Source organism: Chlorocebus sabaeus, chromosome 9 (genome assembly GCF_047675955.1).
Source record: "Chlorocebus sabaeus isolate Y175 chromosome 9, mChlSab1.0.hap1, whole genome shotgun sequence".
Lineage (NCBI taxonomy): Eukaryota > Metazoa > Chordata > Mammalia > Primates > Cercopithecidae > Chlorocebus > Chlorocebus sabaeus.
In genome coordinates this window covers 79,581,496-79,608,054 of record NC_132912.1, presented here as the reverse complement: position 1 = coordinate 79,608,054, position 26,559 = coordinate 79,581,496, and the positions used below count along the sequence as shown (strand labels likewise).

The 26,559-nt window shown below is 38.8% G+C and overlaps 1 protein-coding gene across 4 annotated transcripts in view; it reads right to left on the bottom strand.

Annotated features, from left to right (window-relative positions):
* RHOBTB1 (Rho related BTB domain containing 1) overlaps positions 1–5,181 on the bottom strand; it is a 132,341-nt gene extending 127,160 nt beyond the window's left edge. For all 4 annotated transcript variants that reach the window (XM_038009189.2, XM_038009194.2, XM_038009203.2 and 1 more), the window contains exon 1: positions 5,103–5,181. The gene's annotated coding sequence lies outside the window, so the exon portion shown is untranslated. The remainder of the gene's footprint in view (positions 1–5,102) is intronic.
* Positions 5,182–26,559: the final 21,378 nt, after the last annotated feature.

The following is a 26,559-nucleotide window of genomic DNA, read 5'->3' as shown; positions in this document are numbered from 1 at the left end:
AACTACCCCATTAGTAGCTTCTATTATTATTCCCAATTCACAGCTCAGGAGATGGGGACTTACAGAAGTTGCTCACACGTCGAAGACCTCATAGCTCATAAATGAGGAGCTTGTACCAGGCTGACTGACTTGGGCTTAGGCCTGACATAGGAAGCTTGGACTTCCTATGATTTTCTTATTCTTTCCTTTTGTTCGATCATGTTCTCCCCACTGACATATCAATGAAGACTCTTTATTTTCCAACATGGGCAGTCTAAACCCTTTAAAACTTAAGAATGTACACAATCCAGTTTTTGTTTTTTTTTTTAACCTGCCCAAGCTGATTTCTCAGTATTCTGCACTAAATACCCTCAGGGCCTGAGGGAATCTGCCTCCTCTCAAAGCTTCAGATGTCTTCCCACCCACAATCCAGCTAAATTCTGCTCCTTAAGGCCTAGTTCAACTATACTTTTCACAGTCACCTTCCAGACCTTTCCAGCCCAGAGAAAATAGCCTGAGGAGCTTGCCTCACTGTCTACCACTGTAGATGACCTGATGTCCCCCATTATAGATGACCTGATGTCCTTGAGAGCTTCGGCAGCCTGGAACCCAAGGGATGGTAATGCGAGGCCTGTTGGAATGTGCCATGGGGGCATTTTTCTCAGGAGCACGTCCAGAGCTTTTATCAATTTCATTAAGCTTAACAACCACCGCTCAGCACCCTTACTTCTAGAAACTAATGACACTGAACACTAATGTTCTCTGATCAGGAATGCCAGATTTAGCAAATAAAAATATTATAGGGGAGACACAATTTTATTAAAACATGATTTGTTGTGTATTTGAAATTCAGATTTAACGAGGCATCCTGTATTTGATTTGCAAACTTATCCTGAATGTTTCGTGGATATTAATGTTATCTCTCAACTGTACAGAATGTAACCATCCGGAGAACAACGGACTTCACTATTTCCTCATGAAACTTAACACTCAACTCTTATTACTCTTATTACTACTTATCAATTTATTTTTGTGGTCCAATAGAAACATTTTTGAACATGCTTGATTTGAGGCCAATATCAAGTCTAGTAGCCACATCATGATTATACACACACACACACACACACACACACACACACACACAACTTTTGCTACAAAGGAAACAAATGTCATCATACCTAGTAAACAATTTTAATCATCTCTGCTATTAGCTGGATTCAAACACACTGAGTTCCTCCCCAAATATCTTTTTTTAAAATATCTTCTTAGGAAGAATCTGGGGAAATTAAAAACATACCAAAATTGTTATTGGATCTCAAAATGAGATCTTCAGATCATTTGATTGAGAAATCACCAAAGGTATTTGTTAAAATGCAGTTGTGTGGGGGCAATCTCAAACCTATTAATTCAGAACTGTGCAGAATGGCTCCAAGCAATCTGTGATTTTAAAAAGCCTTCCAGATGATTTTTATGCCCTCTAAACTTTAAGAACTGTTTGTTTATAAAATGTAATACTTTAGCAAGGATTGCTGTCTATGTTAGAGAAGAAAAGTTATCATTTTGGTGCTTAAAGATAAGCCACCAATATTTTGAGGTTCAAACTAGCAATCATCTTTGAAATGTATCTTTAATCTATCACACCAGTGTTAAATGCTCAGCACTGTAAATTTTCTATTTGGACCATCTAAGCATTTAAATAGAATTCGTAAACTAATGATAGGCATTAAAAGGCTGCTTGATGGATTATTAAAATAGTAAACGTGTCACCGAAGTTTACAGAGACCAGAAGAAATTTGAAAATAGACTATACATATTAAGATGTTCTAATGCTGCTATTCAGGATTGGTCTGGGCAACATAAGTCTCTTTTGAATTTTTGAAAGAAAGCATCATTGTCCAAAGCTCCTTACTCCTGTTGACTGTGTGGTTCTCACTATTTTTGATCTCAGAGTGAAAAGAATGCTGGTTTATAAGTCAGAAGGCTTAGGTTCACACATGTCTTTTATAAGAGATAACTATTTATTCAAACATACAGACTAACAAATATGTGCCATTCATCATTGTGCTAGGCCCTGGGAATACAGTAATGAAAAAGTCAGAAAACAGAGTTCTGGCCTATGCAGCCTACATTCTGATGGGGAAGTAGGGAGGGATGGGGAAGAAGATAAAAACAACAATCATATTAAACAAATAAAAATAAGAGACTTTAGTTTGTAATCAGCTCCATGAGGGTTCACTGAGGGCTGAGATGGAGAAGAACAGAAGGGAGTTCAGAAAAGCCTCCTGGAGGAAGTGCAATTTACTTAGACCTAAAGGAAGAAAAGAAGAAAAATGGGAAGGAAGGGGGTGGAGAAAGGGGAAGGGAGAGCATATTCTGGGATTCTGTGGGAGAAATAGCTTATGTGCTTGCATACAAAATCTTGGAACTGTCTCTTCTATCTCTGAGAGATAATTTAATTCAAAACTAGTGAAAGGAAACCAGAGGCCCAGAGGGTTAAAGGACTTCTCTGAGGTCAAATGGCTAATTAACAGAAGAACTCTTCCACACTTCAGTCCAGAATGTGAACTCTTCTTAGAGATTGCAACGGAGCAGGAAGTACCAGACTGTATTGATTCAAATCCTGGCTTTTCTATTCATAAACTGTTCATCCTTGGGCATGAGAGCTTCTTTGAGCCTCAGTTTTCTTTTCTGTGAAACACAGACAACATCTACTTCACCAGATTATTACAAGAATTTAATGAGATATTGTGGCACAGTGCCTAGTATATCACAGCTGCTCCGGAAATGCAAACTCTTTTATTTTTCACCTAGTGCACTTTCACCCGTAACAACTTGTTGTCAAGTTAAGACAAAGTAGAGCAGAGGTTTAAGTTACTTGGATAAAGGAGGAGTGGCGGCAGAGGGAAGGTTGTGGAATACGGGAATGGAGTCTATTTAGCAACTGCCTATCCAAATTCTAGTGGAGGAAATGAAAAGAAAAGTCCACTAAATTGGACAAGTGTCAAAAAAAAAAAGACATCCTCAACTTCATTAAGGTCACAGCACAACCTGCTAGTGATAAATCTAGAGTTGTCTATCTAAAACAAAAGAAAGATCACCTGTATCTGTATTTATACTTAAAAGTAACATAGAAGAAACGGGTTTTATTCTAGGATGTCAGTAAACAGAAGAATGACACACTTTGTTATTCAAAACATGCTCAGAGAAAAATGTTAATATACCACTAAATCAACTGGGAACAAACCAGTTATCTGCAGGATGTTAAAATGATAGCTGGTGTTAAGGATGCCTCAAAACCAAGCCCATGATATTGGAAGAATCAATAATTAATCCAAGTAACTATACAGATTTTCTTCATTGTCTATGAACAAAACCACAGGTTGAATTCAACCTTAAAATACCAAGAGGCGTATTTCTTGGATTAGACTGGAAAGCTATGAGGCTGTTCCACAAAACCTGCATGCCCTCCCTGTTAGGGAATGTTGATGGTTCAGACACACATGAACCAGGGCTGAATATTTCTTAGTTTCAGAAGTTCACTGGGTCCCTCTTCACTCAACCATAAGGTAAATGCCATTTCATATACAGCTTTTTGAAATGCAGCTTATTTTATGATTCTCTGCTGTTGCTGCTTTATGGGAGAAATTTTATTTCAAAGTTTCATAGGATGTGAATTGAACTCATTATTTTGCTCCAAACTCATTGTTTAATTGACAGGAAACATGCATCTAAATCATCTTATATGCATGGCAGAAGCAGCTACATAAATTTAACTATGGGTGGATTATTACTATTTAGCATATTTATAGAATTTTAGATTCAGGAAGCATTTTACAAATCTTTTATTAGTTAATCCTTACACTTCCGAGTGCATCTGACAGGTGGTAAACAATGCTTTGGGGTTTAAATTACCAATACATGAAAACTTTAATGGGGAAAAAGAAATCTACAGCCTTCCTCCTTGCTCCCAAATGTGCCTAGGGCACATTTTTGATACCTATTTCTTCTCACCAGAGACTAAGGTTAGTGGCCCAAGAAGCACAGTTGCACACACTGAAACACTAGTGATAAAAAATATATATTTTGGGTTTTGTCCCAAGTCAGGTGGCCACCACCAGGGGAGACCCTCTCACCAACAGCAAGATGATGTGACAGGATTCTCAGCACACATACCTCCCAATAATACAGCGCATAAAAAGGCACATAAAGAAGCAGTCAATTTCTCTAAAACTATAGGGTAAACTTAGTTTCAAATTCAAATTCTAACAACGCCACACCTGGTGGACTCACTATTTGAGTGACATCACCAGTGATTACTTTTGAGTGACATCACCAGTTATTACTTCTGTTAAAATACAAAATGTGTATTGAAAAATAAAACTCAATTTAAACTAAGAGAATGCATATCTTCATTTTTTTTTTAATTCCCAAGTATTAAAAACCAAGCTCCCTTGAATACCAATTCAAACTTTGTATGAGTGCTCCAAAATACCCCAGACACCACAAGGTGTAGCATAGCAGGGCAAAGCAAGCCTCAATAAATCAAAGTCTAGTTCTTGACCCAAACCTTTTTACAGCCCGGGGATTTCACAGCTAACAAACCAAGAAAAATCAATCCCGCATCACCTTAGGGCCGGGCATGAGGAGCTGCAGATGCTGCACCTACTTTCAGAAGACCCCAGTGTGGCACGTCCAGCCCAGATTCTTATTTTTTCTGAATGACAGTGACTTTATCCCTCTAATCTCTCTGGCCACCCACCTCCGCCAGTGTGTGTGTGTGTGTGTGTGTGTGTGTGTGTGTGTGTGTGTGTGCGTGCGCGTGCTGGGGGACGCTAAGGTAGGAGGGTGCTCAAGACACCCAAAGTATTCTGGAAGCAAGCACCCTCTGCGGCCCTGTGCTTTGTCAGAGCAGCTGGGCTAGCTGTCAGGAGGTCAGCGAAAGGTAACCAGGTCACCCTCCTTTCAGGGGTGCAGAGGGATGCGATGCTCCAAGCTCTCGCGTCCTCAGGAGTCTGCGGATGTGGGGACTGCGGGTGGGCAGAGAGACCCCCCCATAATCCCGCCCACCCTGGCGCGGCTCCTCCCGGGCGCGCTCCCGCTCCGCCCCGCGACGCCCGCGCTACCTGGGGACGCTGGAGGCTCCCGCGGCGGCTCTGGGTCCCGCTGGGCGGCCGAGGCTGGCGCGGGCTTTGTAAAGCCGCGGGGAGACGCCGACCCCGCCCCGCCCCGCCGACCCCGCCCTCTCCCACCTCGGCCGCCTTCCCCGCCCGCATCCCGGGCCACTGTCTGCGCTCCGCCACCTCGCTCCCGGCCTGGCTGCCGCCGCCCTGGTGGGCGGGAACCACGGGTCCCTCCCCATCCTCGTAGCCTGCCGGACAGTCCTCAGGCGGGACCCCAACGCCTAGGCGGTCCCGGGAGCCCTGGGCCGCCGCCCCCCGCCCCCCGGGGCTGTCACCCGCTGGCGCGTGGGGACCCTGCTGGGACCCCGGTCTTTGGACCCGGCCCTTGTGGCCCCAGTGCCTGCGGCCTCGCCCTTCTCTGCGCAGGGCCCGAGGGGTCGCCCCTTCTGGAAGTCTCCCCAGGACCCATCCACCTCAGGGGCTCGCGGGGGGCGCCAGCGGGAGCATCTCCTGCAAATGGACGCCAAGTCTGGGGAAAGTTTCCGGCGATGTCAAGGGTCAGCCATTTCTTATAGGGACGTTCTCTAGCCAAGTGATGGAAACTCAAGGATTCCATCAGGGGGTTCTGCTGACATCACAAACCACACATGACTTGGTGTACTGTCATGCCGTTTACATAAAGACTCTCCATCCTTACTGCAGCCTTCTGTACGTTCACCTTTGGAGGCCCCAGGCTAGTGACATTTCAGCGACAGGGTGTAAGGAACTTAATTTTGAAGTAAACAACATTAGAAACCCGCACATTTATGCGTTTGCTGTGTACCAAGCTCTAAGTGTGGTCACCTTTGAATAGTTCAGACCTTCCAGTGGTCAAAATGATCTAGGCCAATCACTATTCTGCACTTCCTTTTGGTCTTTTTACTCTTATTTTTCGTTTTTCCCTTGATGTCAAGGAGAGGTGAAAATAAGCTGCGACAAGATCAGTTTGAAGAGCTTTTAACAACTAGGGTAAAACTTGATGGGAGAGGCAGTCTGCAGTCATTGGAAATAAGATAAGAAAATTATCTGTACACGTAACTGCAGTTTTACCTTTTTTTTTTTTTTTTTTTTTTTTGCATGAGCTTGCGTAATGAAGGGCTAGAGGTAGCTATTATTTTTAGCAGAAATAATGCTTTTCTAAGAATTAAATAGATTAAAAGTATGGTATAGCTAGGATGTCAGATCAGGGTAAAACTCTATTGACAGAAGAATGAACGAAACGAGCTGATAGTATAGGAGATCCAACAATTCTTTGGAGTAGTAAAATTGGTTTTGTCTTGGAGTCTAAATTATACAAATGGATATGCTAGAAAACAGGACTTTTATAGCCCTAGTTACCATTTAATGAATTATTTCCTTTTGAATATCTCTATTTCCTTCAACTGTTTCTAATAAGATGTAATTTCAAGATTGCTCAAAGCTTTGGACATCCAGTCATCCTTTTCTTCTTTGTATTTTTTCTTTTCTTTTGTTATTATTATTATACTTTAAGTTCTAGAGTACTGGGAAAACACGTGCCATGGTGGTTTGCTGCACCCATCAACTCGTCATTTACATTAGGTATTTCTCCTAATGCTATCCCTCCCCTAGACCCCACCTCCAACAGGCCCCCGTGTGTGATGTTCCCCTCCCTGTGTCCATGTGTTCTCATTGTTCAACTCCCACTTATGAGTGAGAACATGCGGTGTTTGGTTTTCTGTCCCTGTGAAATTTTGCTGAGAATGATGGTTTCCAGCTTCATCCATGTCCCTGCAAAGGACATGAACTCATCCTTTTTTTATGGCTGCATAGTATTCCATGGTGTATATGTGCCATATTTTCTTTATCCAGACTATTATTGATGGACATTTGGGTTGGTTCCAAGTCTGCTATTGTGAACAGTGCCACAGTAAACATACGTGTGCATGTGTCTTTATAGTAGCATGATTTATAATCCTTTGGGTATATACCCAATAATGGGATTGCTGGGTCAAATGGTATTTCTAGCTCTAGATCCTTGAGGAACTGCCACACTGTCTTCCCCAATGGTTGAACTAATTTACACTCCCACCAACAGTGTAAAAGCATTCCTATTTCTCCACATCCTCTCCAGCATCTGTTGTTTCCTGACTTTTTAATGATCGCCATTCTAACTGACATGAGATGGTATCTCATTGTGGTTTTGATTTGCATTTCTCTGATGACCAATGATGATGAGCATTTTTTCATGTGTCTGTTGGCTGTGTAAATGTCTTCTTTTGTGAAGCGTCTGTTCATATCCTTTGCCCACTTTTTCATGGTTTTTTTTTTTTTCTTCTTGTAAATTTGTTTAAGTTCTTTGTAGATTCTGGATATTAGCAGTTTGTCAGATGGATAGATTGCAAAAATTTCCTCGCATTCTGTAGGTTTCCTGTTCACACTGATGATAGTTTCTTTTGCTGTGCAGGAGCTCGTTAGTTTAATTAGATCCCATTTGTCTATTTTGGCTCTTGTTTCCATTGCTTTTGGTGTTTTAGTCATGAAGTCTTTGCCCATGTGTGTGCCCTGAATGGTATTGCCTAGATTTTCTTCTAGGGTTTTTATGGTTTTTAGGTCTTACATTTAAGTCTTTAATCCATCTTGAGTTAATTTTTATATAAGGTGTAAGGAAGGGATCCAGTTTCAGCTTTCTACTTATGGCTAGCCAGTTTTCCCAGTACCCTTTATTAAATAGGGAATCCTTTCCCCATTGCTTGTTTTTGTCAGGTTTGTCACAGATCAGATGGTTGTAGATGTGTGGTATTATTTCTGAAGGCTCTGTTCTGTTTCATTGGTCTATATATCTGTTTTGGTACAAGTACCGTGCTGTTTTGGTTACTGTAGCCTTGGAGTATAGCTTGAAGTCAGGTAGCATGATGCCTCCAGCTTTGTTCTTTTTCCATAGGATTGTCTTGGCTATGCGGGCTGTTTTTTGGTTCCATATGAGCTTTAAAATAGTTTTTTCCAATTCTGCGAAGAAAGTCAGTGGTAGCTTGATGGGGATAGTATTGAATCTATAAATTACCTTGGGCAGTATGACCATTTTCACGATAATGATTCTTCCTATCCATGAGCACGGAATGTTCTTCCATTTGTTTGTGTCCTCTTTTATTTCATTGAGCAGTGGTTTGTAGTTCTCCTTGAAGAGGTCCTTTGCATCCCTTGTAAGTTGGATTCCTAGGTATTTTATTCTCTTTGAAGCAATTGTGAATGGGATTTCACTCATTTGGCTCTCTGTTTGTCTGTTCTTGGTGTATAGGAATGCTTGTGATTTTTGCACATTGATTTTGTATCCTGAGACTTTGCTGAAGTTGCTTATTAGCTTAAGGAGATTTTGTGCTGAGACAATGGGGTTTTCTAAATATACAATCATGTCATCTGCAAACAGAGGCAATTTGACTTCCTCTTTTCCTAATTGAATACCCTTTCTTTCTTTCTCTTGACTGATTGCCCTGGCCAGAACTTCCAATACTTTGTTGAATAGGAGTGGTGAGAGAAGTCATCCTTGTCTTGTACCAGTTATCAAAGGGAATGCTTCCAGTTTTTGCCCATTCAGTATGATATTGGGTGTGGGTCTGTCATAAGTATCTCTTGGCCGGGCGCGGTGGCTCAAGCCTGTAATCCCAGCACTTTGGGAGGCCGAGACGGGCGGATCACGAGGTCAGGAGATCGAGACCATCCTGGTTAACATGGTGAAACCCCGTCTCTACTAAAAAAAATACAAAAAAAAAAAAACTAGCCGGGCGAGGTGGCGGGCGCCTGTAGTCCCAGCTACTCGGGAGGCGGAGGCAGGAGAATGGCGTGAACCCGGGAGGCGGAGCTTGCAGTGAGCTGAGATCCGGCCACTGCACTCCAGCCTGGGCAGCAGAGCGAGACTCCGTCTCAAAAAAAAAAAAAAAAAAAAAAAAAAAATAAGTATCTCTTATTATTTTGAGATACGTTCCATCAATACCTAATTTATTGAGAGTTTTTAACATGGAAGGCTGTTGAATTTTGTCGAAGGCCTTTTCTGTATCTATTGAGATAATCATGTGGTTTTTGTCATTGGTTCTGTTTATGTGATGGATTATGTTTATTGATTTGCATAGGTTGAACCAGCCTTGCATCCCAGGGATGAAGCCAACTTGATCTTGGTGGATAAGCTTTTTGATGTGCTGCTGGATTCAGTTTGCCAGTACTTTATTGAAGATTTTCGCATCAATGTCGATCAGGGTTATTGGCCTAAAATTCTCTTTTTTTGTTGAGTCTCTGCCAGGCTTTGGTATCAGGATGTTGCTGGCCTCATAAAAGTTAGGGAGGATTCCTTCCTTTTCTATTGATTGGAATAGTTTCAGAAGGGATGGTACCAGCTCCTCGTTGTGCCTCTGGTAGAATTTGGCTGTGAATCTGTCTGGTCCTGGACTTTTTTGGTTGGTAGGCTATTAATTATTGCCTCAATTTCAGAACCTATTATTGGTCTATTCAGAGATTCAGCTTCTTCCTGGTTTAGTCTTGGGAGGGTGTATGTGTCCAGGAATTTATCCATTTCTTCTAGATTTTCTAGTTTATTTGCATAGAGGTGTTTATAGTATTCTCTGATGGTAGTTATATTTATGTGGGATCGGTGGTGATATCCCCTTTATCATTTTTTATTGCATCTGTTTGATTCTTCTCTCTTTTCTTCTTTATTAGTCTTGCTAGTGGTCTATCAATTTTGTTGATCTTTTTAAAAAAACCAGCTCCTGGATTCATTGATTTTTTGAAGGGTTTTTTGTGTCTCTGTCTCCTTCAGTTCTGCTCTGAACTGTAGTTATTTCTTGCCTTCTGCTAGCTTTTGAATTTGCTTGCTCTTGCTTCTCTAGTTCTTTTAATTGTGATGTTAGGATGTAGATTTTAGATCTCTTCTGCATTCTCTTGTGGGCATTTAGTGCTATAAATTTCCCTCTACACACTGCTTTAAATGTGTCCCAGAGCTTCTGGTATGTTGTGTGTTTGTTCTCATTGGTCTCAAAGAGCATCTTCACCTCTGCCTTCCTTTGGTTATTTACCTAGTAGTCATTCAGGAACAGGTTGTTCAGTTTCTATGTGATTGTGTGGGTTTGAGTTCCAGTTTGATTGCACTGTGGTCTGAGAAACAGTTTGTTGTGATTTCTGTTCTTTTACATTTGCTGAGGAGTTTTCTACCTCCAACCATGTGGTCAATTTTAGAAAAAGTGCGATGTGATGCTGAGAAGAATGTATATTCTGTTGATTTGGAGTGGAGAGTTCTGTAGATGTGTATTAGGTTGGCCTGGTCCAGAGCTGAGTTCAAGTCCCGGACATCCCTGCCAATTCTCCAAATTCTCCATCTCGTTGATCTGTCCAATACTGACAGTGGAGTGCCAAAGTTTCCCATGATTACATGGGAGTCTAAGTCTCTTTGTAGGTCTCTAAGAACTTGCTTCATGAACATGGGTGCTCCTGTATTGGAGCATAGATACTTAGGATAGTTAGCTCTGATCCCTTTACCATTATGTAATGGCCTTCCCTGTCTCTTTTGATCTTCATTTGTTCAAAGTCTGTTCTATCAGAAACCAGGATTGCAACCCCTGCTTTCTTCTGCCTTCCACTTGCTCAGTAGATCTTCCCCCATCCCTTCACCTTGGACCCATGTGTGTCTTTGCACATGAGATGGATCTCCTGACTACAGCACACCGATGGGTCTTGACTCTCCATCCAATTTTGCCAGTCTGTGTATTTTAATTGGGGCATTTAGCCCACTCACATTTAAGGTTAATATTGTTATATGTGAATTTGATCCCACCATCATGATGCCAGCTGGTTACTTTGCCAGTGAATTGATGCAGTTTCTTCATAACGTCAATGGTTTTTACAATTTGGCATGTTTTTGCAGTGGCTGGTACCGTTTATTCTCCTCCATGTTTAGTGCTTCCTTCAGGAGCTCCTGTAAGGCAGGCCTGGTGGAGAGATTTTGGCAGGACCAGATCTCTCTGCATTTGCTTGTCTGTAAAGGATTTTATTTCTCCTTCTCGTATGAAGTTTAGTTTGGCTGGGTTGGAAAATCTGGGTTGAAAATTCTTTTCTATAAGAATGTTGAATATTGGCCCCCACTCTTTTCTGGCTTGTAGGGTTTCTGCTGAGAGATCTGCTGTTAGTCTGATGGGCTTCCCTTTGTGAGTAACCCGACCTTTTTCTCTGGCTTCCCTCAACATTCCTTCCTTCATTTCAACCTTGGTGAATCTGACAGTTATGTGTCTTGGGGTTGCTCTTCTTGAGGAGTATCTTTATGGTGTTCTCTGTATTTCCAAAATTTGAATTTTGGCTTGCCTTGCTAGGTTGGGGAAGTTCTCCTGGATAATATCCTGGAGAGTGTTTTCTAACTTGGTTCCATTCTACCTGTCACTTTTAGGTACACCAATCAAACATAGATTTGGTCTTTTCACATAGTCCCATATTTCTTGAAGGCTTTGTTCATTTCTTTTCACTCTTTTTTCTCTAATCTTGTCTTCTCATTTTATTTCATTAATTTGATCTTCAATCACTGATATCCTTTCTTCTGGTTGATCAAATCGTCTATTGAAGCTTATGTATGCTTCACACAGTTCTCGTACTGTGGTTTTCAGCTCCATCAGATCATTTAAGCTTTTCTTTACACTGGTTATTATAGTTAGCCATTCATCTAACCTTTTTTCAAGGTTTTTAGCTTCCTTGTGATGGGTTAGAATGGTTATAACATGCTCCTTTAGCTCCAAGAAGTTTGTTATTACCAACCTTCTGAAGCCTACTTCTGTTAACTCATCAAACTCATTCTCCATCCAGTTTTGTTCCCTTGCTGGTGAGGAGTTGTGTTCCTTTGGAGGAGGAGAGGCATTCTGGTTTTTGGAATTTTCAGCCTTTCTGCTCTGGTTTCTCCCAATCTTTATGGTTTTATCTATCTTTGGTCTTTGATGTTGGTGACCTACAGGTGGAGTTTTGGTGTGGATGTCCTTTTTGTTGATGTTGATGCTATTCCTTTCTGTTTGTTAGTTTTCCTTCTAACAGGCCCCTCAGCTGCAAGTCTGTTGGAGTTTGCTGGAGGTCCACTCCAGACCCTGTTTTCCTAGGTATCATCAGCAGAGGCTGCAGAATAGCAAATATTGCTGCCGGATCCTTCCTCTGAAAGCTTCATCCCAGAGGGTCGCCCACCAGAATGAGGTGTCCATTGGTCACCACTGGGAGGTGTCTCCTAGTCAGGCTACATGGGGGTCAGGGACCCACTTGAGGAGGCAGTCTGTCCATTATCAGATCTTGAACACTGTGCTGGGAGAACCACTGCTCTCTTCAGAGCTGTCAGGCAGGGACGTTTAAGTCTGCAGAAGCTGTCTGCTACCTTTTGTTCAGATACGCCCTGCCGCCAGAGTTAGAATCTAGAGAGGTAGTAGGCCTTACTGAACTGTGGTGGACACTGCCCAGTTCGAGCTTCCCTGCTGCTTTGTTTACACTGTGAGCATAGAACTGCCTACTCAAACCTCAGCAGTGACAGACACCCCTCCCCCCACCAAGCTCCGCATCCCAGGTCGATCTCAGACTGCTGCACTAGCTGCAAGGAAGGCTCCATGGGCATGGGACCCACCGAGCCAGACATGGGAGGGAATCTACTGGTCTGCCAGTTGCAAAGACCATGGGAAAAATACAGTATTTGGGCAGAAGTGTGCAATTCCTCCAGGTACAGTCACTCATGGCTTCCCTTGGCTAGGAAAGGGAAATCCCCTGACCCCTTGTACTTCCCAGGTGAGGCGATGTCCTGCCCTGCTTCAGCTGGCCCTCCATGGGCTGCACCCACTGTCCAATCAGTCCCAATGAGATGAACCAAGTACCTCAGTTGGAAATGCAGAAATCACCCATCTTCTGCATTGATCTCACTAGGAGCTGTAGACTGGAGCTGTTCCTATTCGGCCGTCTTGGAAGTGACCTTTCTCTTTTCTTTTTTAGAGACAAAGTCTCACTCTGTGGCCCAGGCTAGACTGCAGTGACACTATCATAGCTCACTATAACCTTGAACTTCCACCCTCACATCATCCTCCAACTTGGCTCCCCAAAGTGCTGGGATTACATATATGAGTCACCACACCTGGTCCCATTCATTCTTTTTTTTTTTTGGAGATAGAGTCTAGCTCTGTTGCCCACACTGGAGTGCAGTGACCATCTCTGCTCACTGCAAACTCTGCCTCCTGAGTTCAAGCAATTCTCCTGTCCCAGCCTCCTGAGTAGCTGGATTTACAGGCATGCACCACTGCGCCCCACTCATTTTTTGTATTTTTAGTAGAGTCAGGGTTTCACCATGTTGGCCAGACTGGTCTCAAATTCCTGACTTCAGGTGATCCACCTGCCTTGGCCTCCCAAAGTACTAGGATTACAGGCATGAGAAACCTCTCCTGACCAGTCCCATTCATTCTTTAAAGAATGCAACGAGGGCTCAGCAACTGGCTGGCGTTGAGCTTGGTGCAGGTAATATAAGTGGGAACCACATAGATAAATACAAGTCCTGCCTTTTAGGGGCTTGCTTACATTATAATGAGGGAGGAAATACCTGGTAAACAGTAAAGTGCAAAAATGACTAATTGCACCTTTGAAAAGTTGTGTGTGGAGGCATGGAGTGGTAGGAGAGCACATCCTCTAAGTGGTTTTAATTTTAGATTCCTCTTTTGATTTGATCCCTAGAATTATTTCTTTTTCTTTTTCTTTTTTTTTTTCTGATACAGGGTCTTACTGTGTCACCCAGCTGGAATGCAGTAGCACAACCTCAGCTCACTGCAACCACCACCTCCCGGGTTCAAGGTGCCTCCCGAATAGCTGGGACTACAGCCACTGGTGCATGACCATGCCCAGCTAATTTTCACATTTTTAGTAGAGATAGAGTTTCCTCAAGATGGCCAGGCTGATCTCGATCTCCTGGCCTCAAGTGATCCACCAGCCTTGGCCTCCCAAAGTGCTGGGATTGCAGGTGTGAGCTACTGCTCCTGGCCCCTAGAATTATTTCAAGCCAGCAAAGATTTTGATGTTGTTACCCTTTCTTTCATATCCCATATCTAATCCATTAGGAAATCCTGATATCTCCATCTTCCGAAGGTATTTCAGATCCCAGGTCTACTCTCTTCCAAACTAGCATTGTTTACTTGGATTTGCGAAAAAGCCTCTAAACTTGTCTTTCTACTCTTAGTCTTGCCCCTATAGTCTGTTATCCAGATAGCGTTTAATGTGACACTTTTTGAAAGTATATATCATAATTCATGTCAATCCTCTGCTCAAAACAAACAAACAAACAACAACAACAACAACAAAACGCTCAATGGCTTTCTGTTGCTATCAGAATACAATACAACATGACCCTGTCCATCAAGGTCTTACCTGCTTGCCACCTCACCTCTCTTACCTCCTACTCTACCACTGTCCTCTCCTACATCTTGTCACAGATTCTCTGGCTTTCTTTTGCTCTTTCAACCTCACTCTCCTGTCTCTAGACCTTTGAACTAAAACTCCTCCTGTAAATATTTAGAGTCTTGCTCCTCAGTTACATCAGATGTCTACTCCCATGTCTGCTATTGGAGAGGCAGTCCCTCACCACCCATTCTACAAATAGCCCCTTTCTCAACCCCCTCATTCTTTGTCTCCTTAATTTACTTTAGTTTCCCTTTTAATACACAAGTTAACATGTGTATGTGCATTGTCTGCTGTTTTCCCCCTACAGTAAGAACAGCAACTTGGTTACAGTGCCAGGAACATAGAAAGCATTCAATAAATATTTGTTGAAAGTAACCATATCAATTATATTATAGAATGAAGTTTTGTGTTCCCACAAGATTCATGTGTTGAAACCCTGATCCCCAAATATGACTGTATTTGGGCATAGTGCCTTTAAGGAAGTAACTGGGCCCTGATCTGATGGTATTAGTGTCCTTATGAGAAGAGACATCTGATAACTCACTACCTGTCTTCGTATGCATACACTGAGGAAAGGTGGTGTCAGCCGATACTGGGAAGGTGGCCACTTGCAAGCCAGGAAGGGAGCCCGAACTGAATCAGCTGACACCTTGATTTTGGACTTTCCAATCTCCAGAACCATGAGAAACAAATTTCTGTCATGTAAGGCAACCAGTGTATGATGTTTTGTCATGGCAGCCCAAGCAGACTAAGACAAATTACACAGAATATAGTACGAAAGAAACAAGGAGTTTAGATAGAATCTACACTCACACAGAAATCATTTTAGGATCACTCCTGCAATTGAAAGGTGTAATGGTGTGACCTTTAAACAGTAAATAACCCTTTGCAGCCCTTCTCAGAATAATCGAGGCTTCAAGAATACTCTTAAGTTAACCTGAGAGTACAATAAGAGTTCAAGATGAACGAATACCTTCAACTGCTTTTTTTTTGTTATTTTTTCTACAGTCATGAATGGTTGAAGCTCACAGGAGAAAGAATTATCTAGTTACAATATGGGAAAAAATGCTCTATGAAAGTTCCCAACTGATCACAATGTAGGAGTCACATGCAGCTGGGTGCCTAGAGCATAGCCATGACCTGTTGCTATTCAAGCAAAATATCAAATGCTTCCAATAACAGCTTCAGCTACCTACCACAACTGTTTATACTCTTGATCTCCAAAGTAGGCCATGAGGAATAAATATTAGAGCTTCCACTTATTTTTTTTTTATTAAAAAAGAAACTAAGCCTCTGCAAATGTGCAATAAACAGATAGAAATTGGCACCCTTATTTGCCCAGAGGTCAGCTGGTCTCTTGTCCTCCCTTTCAGAGATATCCTGAGGAAACACTGGGAGAGTCACCGTATGGAGGGGCTACCGTGTGGTCTTTACACTTCTTTCATTTCCAGTGTGTTGCCTCTTATTGATGTTTATGTGTGTTCTCTTCAGGCACTGAAGATTCTGTTATCCAATTTTAACCAAGTGGAAGTATCAGAATGGAAAAGTGGCTTACAGGGATTTCTGCAGAGAAGACAATACTAGCAATACAAGTTTAAGCAGCAACAGGAAATTGATGGAGTTGACACATTTCCTACTGTATTCTTAGCCTAATGGAAGAGGTTAACAACAGTGATGATCTATCTAATTCAGACTTACAAGAAATTAGCTCCTCCCTTCCATTGAGATATAGGCTTACATTTACTTTTATTAATGATGAACCTTGCCTTGAATATATTTATTGTATTTTGAGAGGTAGGCCAATGCCAATGATAATATGAAGCATTGTGGCAAGCAAAATATTAATAAATATGATATGTTCCATCATTAAATGATTTTTCAAATTAACTTGTATGTATGTTTTATAATGTACAATGGTGTGTGTAATAAATAAGCAATCTTATTAATAAGTTAACAAATAAATGTTGGGGACATATAATGAACATTTCTAATTGATGCAGTGCTTTATCAAAAAAGTTTGGAAACCACGGATTTACATATACAGGAATAAAATAATTTATTGGAACACAAAACCTTGGTCTTGAAGGAGAAGAACAAATAAATCGAACTTTTTTTTATTTATTTTTACTTATTTTTGTGAGACAGAGTCTCATTCTGTTGACCAGGCTAGAGTGCAGTGGTGTGATGGCTCACTGTAACCTCTACCTCCCAGGTTCAAGAGACTCTCATGCCTCAGCATCCTGAGCAGCTGGAACTACAGGCACAGCCAATTTTTGTGTTTTTAGTAAAAACATGGTTTCATCATGTTGGCCAGGCTGGTCTCGAACTCCTGGCCTCAAGTGATCTGCCCACCTCGGCCTCTCAAAGTTCTGGGATTACAGACGTGAGCCACTGTGCCCTGCCCAAATCTAACTTTTTAATTACAGAATATCTACTAAGGGTATGGATTATTCAGCACCCTTCTATATCTTTCTTCTCTCCTATGCCTTTTAATCATTTCTCAATTTCAAGAAAAATGAGAAGAGAATAAAGTTTGTTAATTTACCATGATATTTGGAGAGGAAATTTAATTTGCCAAATAAAAGAAGTTTGAGATCTAATTATGGGTTTTTCAGTTTTGATTTCTTACAGATGATAATAATATGACTTGAGATTCACCCATCTTCAAATTTGTTGATTTTTCTCTTACAATGGAAAGTACCCATAAGACTTGAGATTTGAAGTAATATTCAAACATGGTCAAATTCTTCTCACTGTTCTGTCTCACATATAAGAAAGTTTTGTCCTATTTTTTCAAGCTATCAAAAACTCCCTTCTTCACACTCTAAAATTTTACATGTTCATTGGCAGCATGAATTTTTACATTTTCATATTCAGCCACATGTATTGTATAACTATTGGTATAATATTTTAATTAGGACTGTCTAGTTCTAGTTTCTTAGCTGAGTATCATCATATTATAAAATTTTGAGGTTGGAGGGATCCTTGGTTACAGTTCATTGTGTGAATGAAGATGCTGAGTTTCAAGATGCCTAAGGGGCTTGCTCATGGTCAAACCACTAGATCCTGGCAGAACAGAGACTAGGCATAAGTCTTCTGACTTCTCATTCTGCATATTTTCTACTGCGACATGCTGCTGCAGAGTGAGCTTGATAAGAATGTTGTTTTTCTTGTCAGGTATGAGTTAGAGAAAGTGGGAGGCCTTCGGCTGTCTCAGGCAGCCCAGGAAATTCCAGTTCCCCAAATACCCCAACCCCAAATGGTGCCCATGAAGGAAAAGGAATCTCTCCTGGATATTTATTTATTTTACAACTAATAAAAAATGAGAGGAGACCTTATAGGTAATTTAATTTTTCTCCTTGAGTCTTAGAGATTAACTCACCGCTAAGCCACTGCCAGCTACTATTTTCCCAATTAGAACTTTAACCTTTATAAAAATTGTTATTTTGATAAGATGGTCCTAGTGAAAAAAATGGTAATAAGAATATCAGTAAGACACAGGCATGTGGCATACTTTAAACTAGTTGGTAGGGATTATTGGTTACTGATTAGCAATAACACCTAATGGTTTGGTAGAAAATTTTTAAGGAGAGTGAATGGAAACTTAATTTACTGAGGTACTTAAAATACAACTAAATAAAATAGTGAAGAGTGTATTGTAGAGATAATCTAGTTGCCCAGATGACCTTTCCATAGTTACAGTTTTTATTGTTCTCAAATGTGTGTGTTCTTTATCCTTTTATGAAAAAATAAAGATTTTCTTTTTCCCAGGGGCATGAAGTTACCCTGCAGTTTAGTTGTTAAAATACACTGAATATTTTTTTTGTTACTTCTAGGACACTCATATTTATTCTGGAAGTCACCTTAGTTCCTGTGTTTTCCCTCTATATTTGAATTTCTGGCTCCAGACTCCAGATTTTAAGCTTGTTAGTTATTTCTCATGATACTCCTCATAAACTAGTTAATATGAGATTTTATGCCATGGATTAAAGAAGAAAATTGTTAAGATTTGGTTGTAGTCTTATGTTTTTAACTTTGATACTTTTTTTTTTCTCTCAACCTTGGAAGCTGCAGTAGGGTGGGGTATGTCTGAAAGGAATTTAGAAATTTATTTGTAGTTGCTACAAAGGTGACTTGTAAATTCTATAACCAAATTCCTATGGATTGTGAAAAGATTCCTTTCATTTTCTTATGAACAAAGTCTCAGAGTTTAAAAAGTACGTATTTTTACAGCACTATGCCTTCTGAGTTTTATTACAAAAGAAAACATTGAATAGTAAAATGACATCTCTATAAAGTCTGTCCAGATGGATTTTGTACATGTGGGCACCATCTTTTTTCCTTCCATAAAAGAAGATAAGTCTTTGATTATAAGTATTCTGTCTGTTTTGCTTTCTCAATATGCAGTGCCTAATAAATTTGGTTGTAATGTATTCATTTTCCACCTACAACATGCTTTGTGAGTAGAAACTGTAGACCCTGGAATTTATTGCAGGGGTTACCTGGAATTCTGAAACCATAATGTTAGAGTGCCAATATGAGAGCAAGTATTTGACCTTGAGAGGATATCCAAGCCTGAAGAGATGACAGCCAGAGATGTTAATATCATTAAATATTAGTAAATTAAAATCTGATGCTTCATCTCCCACATATTCCATTATTTCCTAGGATAGAACGGATTGCTGAGGGTACAAAAATCTATTTTTTTTAGGCTTTTTATGCTTTGGTCTCTTTACCTTATGCTTTTATATCTTTCTTGCACCTCTCTCCATGATTAAAAAGGATGCATTACCTATACTTAAAAAAATTAGGTTACAATTATGCCACTTCCCTCCTTAAAATGTGGTTCCCATTGGACCTAGAATTAAATTCTCTTAGCATAGTTGGCAAGGCCCTGTAGGAGCAACTCGAACTCTGTCTACCTCTCTTATCACTAAGTTGGTGATACTAGATGACTTTTAATTTCTTGAAGATAGTTTGCTCACTTTTGACCTTGCATCTGTAAACTTGTAATTCCCTGTCTGGAATGTTCAGAGCCCAAAATTTCAAATGACTGGTTCCTTCTCAATGTTCCTTTCCTCCCTACCCATCGAATGTGGCCACATACCCCTCCAGTCCTTCCACATCACTTTAATCTATTTTTAAAGGCCAATTTTGAAAATGGTATTTATTTTACATGTTATGACATAATCTTCATTAAAATGCAATTGCCAGGAAATTAAAGACCCTGTCTACATGTTCACATCTGTATAATCATTATTTAGCACAGAACCTAGAACATAGTAGGTGCTTGGTAAATACATATTTTTAATGAAAATATGGTTGCAGGGATGATATAAGTAGTAGTTAAAAGTATAGAATTGCCGTGATCAAATCCTGGTCTCTTGCCATTTAATTTTTCTCAAGTTCCTTCGTTGCCCCAATCACTATAAGATGGTAAAAATACTCATCAGTCAGGCTCTGGTGGATATTATTTTGAGGTGATGCATATTAAGTGTTCAGCACATGCCTAGCATATAGCAATTGTTCACTAAATAGTAGCTATAATAGTTTTTCTTCAAAACAGGAGCAGAACAGGATGGGCATCAGGCCATATACACTCAGAATCCTGAGGCATGCCAGGGCTTAAAAACCAGAGAACAAATTCTTTTTGATCAAGTTCAAAAGTGCCAACATCCAAAGTTCAGAATTTGGGTAAAGTAGGTGAGAGCAAGAAGCAAGGATGAAGGAAAGGCAGAACGCTGAAGACAGTGTTTGCTAGTGGGATTTAGTCCATTTTTATTGGCAGGATTGCACATGAGTAGCTCTATTTGGCTGAAAACTCCAGAAGCAAGGCTAGAAACTGATTCTCTACAAGTAAAACTTACATTACTTTGTTTGTTGATTTTTGAAACTATTTTGGATATTATATCTATCTTGTTCTAAATAACTAAGAAGAGCCTAATTTGATTATTCTGTAAGATAAACTATCCTCTTTTATATGTATGACTCTTCTCAATTTTATACTGAAATTTAGTGACTACATAAACCTTATTTGATCACTTGATGGTAGTTTGTTCTAAGTTATACAGGCACCGTGCTTAGGGCTATAGCAAAATAATGGACAAAAAAATGTCTTGTGAAAACAGTTTAATCTTTGATGGTTTAAAAAATAAGAAAGAGAAACAAGGAACAACAGCATAGTTATAAGAAAAAACATCTAAACTTGGTTAGAATTCCTTACACATAGTTATGACTTTGCTTTGCCATATTGAATTACATATAGATAGAAGGGTCAGGGCCAAACAAAATATCTCCAGGGCTTGGGCCTCCAAAGGCTTTAATTCAATCCTCTCTAGACACATTTTTATAAAACAGGATTGAAGATTTTAGATCTCAAATCTCAGGTCCCAGCTGCAAATTTTCAGTCTCCAACCCTAAGCAACTCTTCCTTAAATGAAAACAAACAAACAAAACCAAATACCTACACATCCAAATCTTTTCTGGAAAAGGGGCATATGCTGTGGGGAGGGATGTTTACATTTCCGTTTTTAATTTTTTAAACAACTCTCCAAAGTAGAGAAAATTTGAAGAATTAAAAAATTAAAAAGATTATATTCTAATCTCTGATGTCATTTTATAGTAGTTCCATTCAATATTCTTTTTACATGCATTTCTTTAATAGCCTAGTAGTAAGCAGAGTATCTGAGGAATTAACAGTTGTTTGGGCCCTGTATGTTTTTGAAGTTAGTTGTAATCAGGATAGATTAGGTTATTATGAGGTAACAAACAACTCCAATCTCTCAATGCCTTTACATAATAAAAGTTAATTTCTTCCTCATGCAGACCCAGGGGATTTGAGTGATTCTTCAGTTGTCTTCCACAAGGTGACTTGGCAATTTAAGGTCTTTTGATTTTGTTGCTCTGTTATCTCAAAATCTCAATTCAAGACTTCCTTGATTGTTACAGTGAAGAAAGGGGACTATACGGGCCTTTTGAGTTTTTCGGCCCTGCTCACATTTCACTGGACAGAACTAGGCCCTGTGGTTCTGCCTAACTGCAAGTGCATTGGGAAGTGAGGTTTTCCATGTGCTGTGAAAGGAGCTAGGAACCTGAAATATATAGGTTAGTTGTGTCTATCATTCCCCAAATTAATTTTTGAAAAGCAAAGGATTTAGCTCAGAGCTCAAAATTATTCAAAAAGGGGGTTTGACATGCATACAAATTTATAACCAGTAGAACTGGATTATTGGCCACCTGAGAATAATTGACAGTCTAAGGATCATGCAAGGACTGCTCTAAAGAAAATACATTCTTATGGCAGATGTTACATAGCCAAGTACATTTTCATAATGTTATTATACTTATGTTCTTCAGCTTCCTTCAGAAAATTGGTTCTTGGCTATTTTGTCTAACCTCTTCACTTGGGCAATGGCCTCTACAAGAATAGGAGATTTAAGTTATTCCTGCTGTGATGTAGACTTGCAATGCTATTCTGAACTGAGACTATGTCTTGAAGAAACCCAGCCAAACTATTAGTTTGCCTTATGAAATTATTGATATTTAATGATTTTTTATTACAAAAAACGAATTTATATGATTCATCTTTATAGTTAATATTAAGTAGAACAATAACTAGAATATTGCCATTTCCCTTATTTTACCTTTTTGCATTGGTGTAACTCTAATTTGGGTCTTTTAATGGTATCTTTGATCTCAAGTAAGGAATTTTGTACATAGAATTTTGTATTGTAAGCATCACTGTTTTACACAACCTTTTCAACCATGACCAAAGGGTTCACAACATGACTAATGGTTAATTTTAGTGAATTATTTAACAAGTTAATTATCCCCAGTTTCTTTAGAACATGTGGTTCTTCCTTAGGTCAACTACTTATTTCACGTCTCTTAACTACATGGCTTATGGTAATAAAATATGCGTGAAGTTTATTTTTTTCGAGGTTTATTGAGATATATTGACAATTAATAATTTTATATATTTAAGAAAAATGTGATTTGATATATATATATCACTAAATAATTATCACAATGAATCTAATTAACACATCTATTGCCTCATAGTTACCTTTAGTTTTGAGAACACTTAAGATCTACTCTCTTAGCAAATTTCAAGTATACAATATGGTATTATTAATTATAGTCATCATGCTGTATATTAGATTCCCAAAACTTATAACTGAAAATATGAACCCTTTGACCAACATCTCCCTGTTTCTCCCCCTTCCTGGACCCGGGCAACCATCATTCTACTCTCCACTTCCATAAATTTGACTTCTTTACATTCCACACATAAATGAGATCATACATTATTTGTCATTTTGTGTCTGGCCTATTTCACTTAGTATAATGTCCCCTAGGTTCATCTATGTTGTCAAAAATGGCAAGATTTCCTTCTTTATTTTTTAATGGTTGAATGATACTGTGTTGTATATATATTTCACATTTTCTTTCTTCCTTCATCTGTCAGTGGATACTTATGTTGTTGCCATATGTTGGCTGTTGTGAATAATGCTGCAATGATCATGAGAATGCAGATAACTCTTTGAGATACTGATTTTATTTCCTCTGGACATATGCCCCAAAGTAGGATTGCTGGATCAAACGGTAGTTGTGTTTTTAATTTTTTGAGGAACCTCGATACTGTTTTCCTTAATGGCTATACTAATTTACATATAAATGGCCAACAGACACATGAAAAGGCCCTCAAAATCACTAATCATGAAGGAATTGCACTTCATTCTTCAGCCCAACCCAAACTTAGTTGCTTTACGATAACATACCAAGGAAGTATAGATAGTGATGTAAATTCTTGTTGTTTTGCAGTTTTAAAAATTGTTGTCACTTTGGGAGGCCGAGGCAGGTGGATCATGAATGAGGTCAGGAGTTTGAGACCAGCCTGGCCAACATGGCAAAACCCCATCTCTATTAAAAAAATACAAAAATTAGCCAGGCATGGTGGCCGGCACCTGTAATTCCAGCTACTCGGGAGGCTGAGGCAGGAGAACCACTTGAACCCTGGAGGCAGAGGTTGCAGTGAGCCGAGATTGTGGCATTGCACTCCAGCCTGGGTGACGAGAGCAAGACTCCATCTCAAAAAAAAAAAAATTGTTGTTACAGCATCCCTGAAAAATGACATCTTACCTCTTCCTCTCCAGGTTACTTCATTTCCAATAATTATGAAGATGACTACCATTTACTGAACATGTTCTTTGTTCCTAGCATTGTGTTAAGTGCTTCAATTACATTATGTAATTCTCCCAAAAACTCTATTAGGGAAAACGTACAATTATGTCTATTTATGGATGAGAAAAACACATCTAAGTCTACGTATCTGGTAGGGGGAAAAACTAGCATTGGATCCAGCTGTGTCCCCTATAGTCCACTAGTTCGTAACCACTTAGCATGTTATCCCTGTTCTCCTTCACCTTCCGTTTCTTTAAAACAGCAATACAGTTCTTAAAACTGTACTCCTGTAAAATCACCCTTGTACATAAGTATCATTTCTATTTCGATTGAAGGGAAGTCTTAATAGATGGTTTGGCAAACCAGAAATGTAATAGTGCCGTATGTCTCACAAGGCTTGGGTGTACAGAATTCTAAGTGAAAAACTGAGTTGTTGATATGTCTACTGGATTTTTACATAATAAAAACAAGATAATAAATATTTAACCTTTCTTAAATCTAGCTGCTGTGAAAGCGATGTCTGTTTTATTATTTTCATAATAAAAACAAACAAAATAAACAAAATAGTCTAAAAGATGAGCTCTTTGAAGTCATATCCCATACAGTATCCCTCATCGGGTCTTGAGTATGATAAAGGTTCAGTAAGTTTTTGATGCCTGACTACAACAGTGGTTTTGAAATAGACCATAATGCATTGTTTTGCTCTAAAGTCTATTTGGGTGAAATCCTTATATTCTCAAGTTACTTAATTTGCTCCCCAGTGTAAATATTTAAACTTTTTAATTTTCATAAAACAAAATTAAATCAAGGAATATTTTGGCTAAATTTCATATAGTTTTGGTTTCAGATAGTGAACCACGAAGTATTCCTGAATTGTAAGCTATCTTTATTAAGATAACATGTTAGTCATATTTTCTAAAAGGCTCATAGGTTTCTAAACTTTCAGAGAGAAAATGGTGTCCTACCTATTTTATGCACATAATCTTCATGAATATGATACTAATTGGACTACAGCAAATGGAAAATAATAAAGGGAAACAATGAATATCAGATTTTATATATTTGCTTCTTTACAAAAAATAAATTCCTAAAATGGATGGCATGTAATGTGGTACTATCAAAACCTTCGTGGTTAAATTTACTTTTAATCATTTTTCCTTTATTATCTTTTGGTGGCAAGAAAACCTTTGATTAATCTCTGTGAAAAGAAATTAAACTTTAAACCTTACACACTAAAGAGAAAACGCTTCCAAGGTACACAGTGAATAAGCTTATTAACTTTAAAATTAGTCAGTTAACACTAGAAAATTCACAGTTAGGAAACTATGCTGATAATTATATAATACTTATATTATGCTCCTATTTGATTTACTCTATTTGCTAATTTCTCAGTAATAATAATTCATTATATTTTTGATAGCCTGTAATTTCTATTGCAAAGATTTCAATTTGCACTCTTTACATACTTTTGATTTTATGACAGAATTTTAAAATGATATGCAAACTTGAGTTTAGAGAAATAATTACACAGATGCAAGAAGTACGATAGATAACTTCCAAAATAAGCAGATTCATCCTCACCCTCAAAGCACAGTAACATGGAATGAAATGGTATGGGTTTCATTTCTACCTCTATCACTTATTAGTTTATATATTTGTGTAATTATTTCACGTGTCTAAGTCTCAGTTTTCTTTTCTGTAAAATGAGAGTAATTGAAACTTCTACCTCCTAGCAACCTTGTGAAAATTAATGACGTAATCTACCTTAATGCATTGAGTGTTGGAAGAGTAACTGACACATGGAAAGAACTCAATAAAGTTTAGCTATTATTTTTATTAACATGTCAGTAACTTTTTAGAAGTAAAAGATCATTTGGTTCTTTTGAAGTTTATATAGACATAAATATGTCCATGTTGATTATGAGGGACCCGATAAAACAAATATTAAATACATTAAGGATGTTTCTAACAATTGTGGTTTATTGGTAGCATTTATAACAGTAATATGAAATACTGCTTACAATAATAAAGATCCCCATGAACAAATCATATTTATAATAATGAGTCTAATTACAATGGATTAATGGCATAATTAGAATTGTGGTAACTATTTAAAAGTGAGTTAGAAAATATTAACATTATATATGTGTTAATATAGATGGTTTATGTCAATATGGAATTGCAAATGTGTGAAAGCTGGGAGATAGCACTGAAGGAACTTATGCTGCCTGAAAAAAGAATTGCATGTAGGGAAAACAACTCTTGATCAGAGAAATAGACACGCCTGAAAATAAAAAGACATTTTCTTTAAGAAAATGAAATCACATGGTAAGTCAAGAGAGGGCAAGACATCCCACTGGGAGTCAATATTGTGGTATTCTTTCATAGCATGCAAAGTAGTGGACTATTAACATTTGACAAAGACTCTATTGAAGCAACACAGAGATAATTTGCATGCAAGTCAGGAGAAATGCTTATGCCACAACACTGCATTTTATATAAAATGAAACCATGAAAATACAATTCTATTAAGACTGTTTTTTGGAATCACAACTGAAATTTCACGGTCTTCATGCTTTCTCTGCTCTGTGAGATCTCACTGGATACATTCATTATGAACTGACCATATATGAAGGAAAAATAAAGTAACCAGGAATAAGTGATTTCTTTTCAGAGATGAAAATTTGAGATTAATATAGAGTGAAAGAGTAACAAGTCAGAATTTTATTATCACTGATAACTTGTTCCAAACCTTTTTCCTTGACAAAGAGTACTTTGTTACAAATACATCATTTATTTTATTTGACCACTATTTTAAATTCACTTAATCAGTTAAAATTGG